At 39.2% G+C, this 6434-nt stretch overlaps 1 protein-coding gene across 1 annotated transcript in view; it reads left to right on the forward strand.

The window, feature by feature from the left end:
- The window catches only part of LOC110499087 (cdc42 effector protein 1), a 30840-nt gene that overhangs the window by 21880 nt on the left and 2526 nt on the right, over window positions 1-6434 (forward strand). The window lies entirely within an intron of this gene.

The raw sequence follows: 6434 nt of genomic DNA on the forward strand, positions 1-6434 counted from the left end.
CTATATTGTCAGTTTCTTTGTTCAGCCACGTCTCGGTGAAACATAGGATGTTACAGTTTTTAATATCCCGTTGGTAGGATAAGATGATTAAGATGGCGCAGAAGAAAATGGCTGACGTTTTACAATCTCCCAAACAATTGTGCAATTTTTATTAATTTTTTAAAGTTTTGTGTAACTTATTTTTTAACTTATTGCGTACATAATGTTGCTGCTACCGTCTCTTATGACCAAAAATTACTTCTGGACATCAGAAAAGCAGTTAGTTACCACGGACTGGAAGAAACTTTTTCCTTTAACGAGTCTGACGAGAAGGAAATCCTGCTTTCACTGGAACAGGCCCAGATCCACGCCTTTTGCATGAAGAATCGAATCTGAATCTGAATCAGGTGAATTACAATCATAACCCATATTAATCGACCAAAGATTATCCCGTTTCTATAAAGAATTGTACACCTCTGATTGTAAATCCACACCAAGCCAGATTGAGTCCTTTTTAAAATATATAAAAACTCCTCTTCTCTCAACTGAGGAAGAGGGCTTGCTGGGAGCCCAAATCTCTCTCCATGACCTACAAAAGGGCATTGGATAACATGATTAAAGGCAAATCATGTGGTTGTGATAGTATTCCTCCTGAGGGATATTTAAAATGTTGGAACCAGTTAGGTCTGGTGTTGCTTAGAATGATTAATACAGCTCTTCACGAAGGTTCATTTGGAAGAGATGTAAATACAGCACTAATTTAGCTTTTATAAAAAAGTTAAGGACGCCATCTAGTGCTCTCATTATCGCCCTCTAGCTTTGATAAACACAGATATTAAACTATATTCAAAACTTCTGTCGCCCAGTCTCTAAACTTACTTACCCAAATTGGTATCTGGAGCAAAGCGGGTTTGTTAAAAAACTATTATCCTCCGTTGCCTATTACATATCTTACATGCTTCATCAGAACCAAAGCTCCTTGCGCAGTTCTATCCCTCGATGCAGAAAACGCTTTTGATTGACTAGAATGGTTATATCTTTGGTCGGTTTTGGAACATATGGGACTTGGCTCCAATTTCATTAATATGTTTAAGATACTATATGCCAATCCTTCAGCCATATTAATAACAGACAATAACTGCTCTGTTCTGTTCAGAATAACTAGAAGTGGCAGGCAAGGTGATCCCATCTCACCTCTGCTATTTTTATTGTCTATGGAGCCCTTGGCTCAGGCAATTCAACAATTACACAAATATCTCTCAATCCTACAGATCATGTGATCTCATTATACGACAACGATATATTACGTTTATTGAGACAATCCCTCCCAAAAGCTTCATAGACAAATTCAGGTCCATAAAATAAAGTTATAAAATAAATTGAACAAAATCTGCTCTACTGCCTATCAAGATCCCGAACCGTCACTACATGTTTGAATATTTGGGAATAGATATATTTCCATCCTTAGATAAAACCATTGCCAAAAACTTTAACAGAACGCTCAAATCAATTCAATCCAACCTCAGTAGATGGACTAATTTCCCAGTTGCTTTAACCTGCAGAATATCTATTGTCAAAATGAATATATTTCCACAGCTTAATTAATGTGTGTAGTTCAATGCTTCTCTTGTCTTCCTCTTCTGGCTTTTGGGATAAAATCCATAGTGTGGTTTCAAAACATACAGTACCAGTCAAAAGTTTGTACACACCTACTCATTCAAGGGTTTTTCTTTATTTTCACTATTTTCTACATTGTAGAATAATAGTGAAGACATCAAAACTATGAAATAACACATGGAATCATGTTGTAACCAAAAAAGTGTTAATCAAATCAAAATATATTTTATATTTGAGATTCTTCAAAGTAGCCACCCTTTGCCTTGATGACTCCTTGCTGTCCCCAGTCCACCTGACTGTGCTGCTGCTCCAGTTTCAACTATTCTGCCTTATTATTATTCGACCATGCTGGTCATTTATGAATATTTGAACATCTTGACCATGTTTTGTTATAATCTCCACCCGGCACAGCCAGAAGAGGACTGGCCACCTCACATAGCCTGGTTCCTCTCTAGGTTTCTTCCTAGGTTTTGGCCTTTCTAGGGAGTTTTTCCTAGCCACCGTGCTTCTACACCTGCATTGCTTGCTGTTTGGGGTTTTAGGCAGGGTTTCTGTACAGCACTTTGAGATATCAGCTGATGTACGAAGGGCTATATAAATAAATTTGATTTGATTTGATTTGATGACAGCTTTGCACACTCTTGGCATTCTCTCAACCAGCTTCACCTCAACCAGCTTCACTCTTGGCTGCTTTTTCTTCACGCTGCGGTCCAACTCATCCCAAACCATCTCAATTTGGTTGAGGTCGGGTGATTGTGGAGGCCAGGTCATCTGATGCAGCACTCCATCCTTCTTGGTCATATAGCCCTTACACAGTCTGGAGGTGTGTTGGGTTAGTGTCCTGTTGAAAAACAAATTATAGTTCCACTAAGTGCAAAGCAAATGAGATGGTGTATCGCTGCAGAATGCTGTGGTAGCCATGCTGGTTAAGTGTGCCTTGAATTTGAAATACATCACAGATCATCGGTTCACCTACTGCATTTATTTGGGCTGCAATTTCTGAGGCTGGTAACTCTAATGAACTTATCCTCTGCAGCAGAAGTAACTCTGGGTCTTCCTTTCCTGTGGCGGTCCTCCTGAGAGCCAGTTTAATCATAGCTCTTGACGGTTTTTGCAACTGCACTTGAAGAAACTTTCAAAGTTCTTGAAATTTTACAGATTGACTGACCTTCATGTTTTAAAGTAATGATGGACTGCCGTTTCTCTTGGCTTATTTTTGCTGCTATTGCCATAATACGGACTTGGTCTTTCACAAAATAGGGCTATATTCTGTATACCATCCCTACTTTGTCACAACACAACTGATTGGCTCAAACGCATTAAGAAGGAAAGGAATTCCACAAACTAACTTTTAACAAGGGACACCTGTTAATTGAAATGCATTCCAGTTGACTACCTCATGAAGCTGGTTGAGAGAATGCCAAGATCGTGCAAAGCTGTCATCAAGGCAAAGGGTGGCTACTTTGAAGAATCTCAAATATAAAATCTATTTTGTATAACACCCTTGGTTACTACATGATTCCATATGTGTTATTTCATAGTTTTGATGTCTTCACTATTATTCTACAATGTAGAAAATATTACAAATAAAGATAAACCCTTGAATGAGCAGGTTTGTCCAAACTTTTGACTGGTAGGCCTACTGCATATGGCAAGGTAAGCTATAGTGCACCCTGGTGAACTGATTTATCCATTAAACAATGTAACTAGGCTTTGGTACTATTATTGCTCACAATTGTGCACTCCTATTATTATCCACTCCTTAATTGTCCAGTGTTGGTGATCGCGTACCCACAGAAGCTGCTTCTTCTTGCGTTTGGTTGATTGGAGTGGTCATCTGCTGCAATAGCACATCCATGACAAGCACCGACGAGTGGTTCATTCACAGATGCCGTTGTACTGCGTCGTTATTTGGCTGTTAGTGGCATGATGGTTATCTTGCACGATTATTGCCATTCTCCCTCGACCTCTCATCCACGAGCTGTTTTCGCCCACAGGACTGCCGCTGACAAGATGTTTTGTGCTTGTCACACCATTCTTGATAAACCCTAGAAACTGTCGTGCGTGAAATGCACAGGAGACGGGAGACTGATTAGCAACCCTAGTTGCTAGGTGGAGTGGGAAGGGGTGGGAAACATGGTTTCCAGGAGTGGGGGAGGTTGGGGCTGGAGGCACACTTATTTTTTTATTTTTTTTCTGCTTGTATTGAATTCATCACTTAAACTCTGTATGTACTTGTGGCAGCCTATGGATACATGTTTTTATAAACATATCATTTTAAATGGATAATGTATATAGTGTTTTGGAACAAAACGGTTAAAATATGACTGTCAGATTGATTGCAATAGTATAGGAGATTGTGATTGCTCTATTCATTCGATCTTCAACATGCAGTTCCAGATGCAGCCCTGCTATTAGTTGAACGCAGCCAATCTGATAGTTTCAGAAAAGTAGTCACTTCCTGAGATCTGTATTCAAGTATTTTACAAAAGTAGTTACTTTCTGTGAACTTTATTCAAATATACTGAAAAAAATATAAATGCAACATATAATGTGTTGGTCCCATGTTTCATGATCTGAAATAAAAGATCCCAGAAATTTCCCATACACACAAAAAGCTTATTTCTTTCAAATGTTGTGCAGAATTTAGTTTACATCCCTGTTAGTGAGCATTTCTCTTTGCCAAGAAAATCCATCCACCTGACAGGTGTGGCATATCAAGAAGCTGATTAAACAGCATGACCATTGCACACGTGCACCTTGTGCTGGAGACAATAAAAGGCCACTCTAAAATGTGCAGTTTTGTCAATGCCACAGATGTCTCTAGTTTTGAGGGAGTGTGCAATTGGCATGCTAACTGCAAGAATGTCCACCAGAGCTGTTGCCAGAGAATTTAATGTAAATTTCTTTACCCTAAGCCGTCTCCAATGTTTTTTCAGAGAATTTGGCAGTACGTCCAACCGGCCTCACAACCGCAGACCACGGGTAACTACATCAGCCCAGGACCTCCACATCCGAGATCCTGAGGCCCATTGTCTTGCCATTCATCCCGGCGCCCTCCCCTCATGTTTCAGCACGATAATGCATTGCCCCATGTCACAAGGATCTGTACACAATTCCTGGAAGCTGAAAATGTCCCAGTTCTCCCATGGCCTGCATACCCACCAGACAGGTCAACCATTGAGCATGTTAGGGATGCTCTGGATCGACGTGTACGACCACCTGTTCCAGTTCCTGTCAATATCCAGCAACTTCGCACAGCCATTAAAGAGGAGTGAGACAACATTCCACAGTCCACAATCAACAGCCTGATCAACTCTATGCAAAGGAGCATTCTATTCCTCAGCACTGCATGAGGAAAATTGTGGTCACACCAGATACTGACTGGTTTTCTGATCCATGTCCCTATCCCTTTTTTAAGGTATCTGTGACCAACAGATGCATATCTATATTCTCAGTCATGTGAAATCCATAGATTAGGACCTAATTTATTTATTTCAATTGACTGATTTCCTTATTTGAACTTGAAATTGTTGCATGTTACATTTATATTTTTTCAGTGTAGTTTTTAAAAGTAGTCACTTTCTGAAATCTGTATTCTACTAGTTTTTTTAGGGGATTCAAATAGTTGTTGTCACCTCCAAAGTAACTATTTGTTCCCCCGGAATAATATTTTACTTTCCACAAAGCATAGTTAAAACTATAGTTATCCCAGGTCTTGTTTCAGCTATGGAAGCAGTAAGTCATGAGGGCACTGGTGTGTGACATGTATTGTGAGTCATCTGTCCTGGGAACAACGTGCCTGAGAGGTGATGTCTAACTCAGAGATAGAGAAAGAGTTGGAATTTTTCAGCATTTTGAAACTGGCAGGACTCACTATTTTATGACATAGTTTTCACTGCCCTCTGTTGGTGATGGGAGAGCATCTACAGTGCATTCAGAAAGTATTCACACCCTTTGACTTTCCCCACATTTTGTTGTGTAACAAAGTGGGATTAAAATTGATGTAATTGTAATTTTTGGTCAACGGTCTACACAAAATACTCTGCAATGTCAAAGTGGAAAAAAGTGCTAACATTTAAAAAAAACTTTTTTTTTTAAACAAACACTAATATCTTGATTATAATAAGTATTCAACCTCCTGAGTCAATACATGTTACAATCACCTTTGGCAGTGATTACAGCTGTGAGTCTTTCTGGGTAAGCCTCTAAGAGCTTTCCAAACCTGGATTGTGCAACATTTTCCCATTATTCTCAATGTATTTTTTCACACTCTGTCAAATTGGTTGTTGATCATTGTCAGACAACCATTTTCAGGTCTTGCCATAGATTTTCAAGCAGATTTAAGTCAAAAATGTAACTCGCCAACTCTCTTTCTATAACTTTTCTTTCTATAGGATCCTGTGCTTAGCTACATTCCATTTCTTTTTTATCCTGAAAAACTCCCCAGTCCTTAACAATTACAAGCACACCCATAAAATGATGTGCTTGAACATATGGAGTGTGGTACTCAGTAATGTGTTTTATTGGAGTTGCCCCAAACATAACACTTTGTATTCAGGACAAATAGTTAATTGCTTTGATACATTTTCTGCTGTATTTAGTGCCTTGTTGCAAACAGGTTTTGGAATATTTGTGTTCTGTACAGGCTTCCTACTTTTCACTCTATCAATTAGGTTAGTACTGTGGAGTAACTACAAGGTTGTTGATCCATCCTCATTTTTCTCCTATCGTAGCCATTCAACTCTGTAACAGTTTTAAAGTCACCATTGGCCTTATGGTGAAATACCTGAGCGGTTTCCTTCCTCTCCGGGAACTGAGTTAAGAAGGACACCTGT

This window comes from Oncorhynchus mykiss, chromosome 20 (genome assembly GCF_057628025.1).
Source record: "Oncorhynchus mykiss isolate SJ-2025 chromosome 20, ASM5762802v1, whole genome shotgun sequence".
NCBI lineage: Eukaryota > Metazoa > Chordata > Actinopteri > Salmoniformes > Salmonidae > Oncorhynchus > Oncorhynchus mykiss.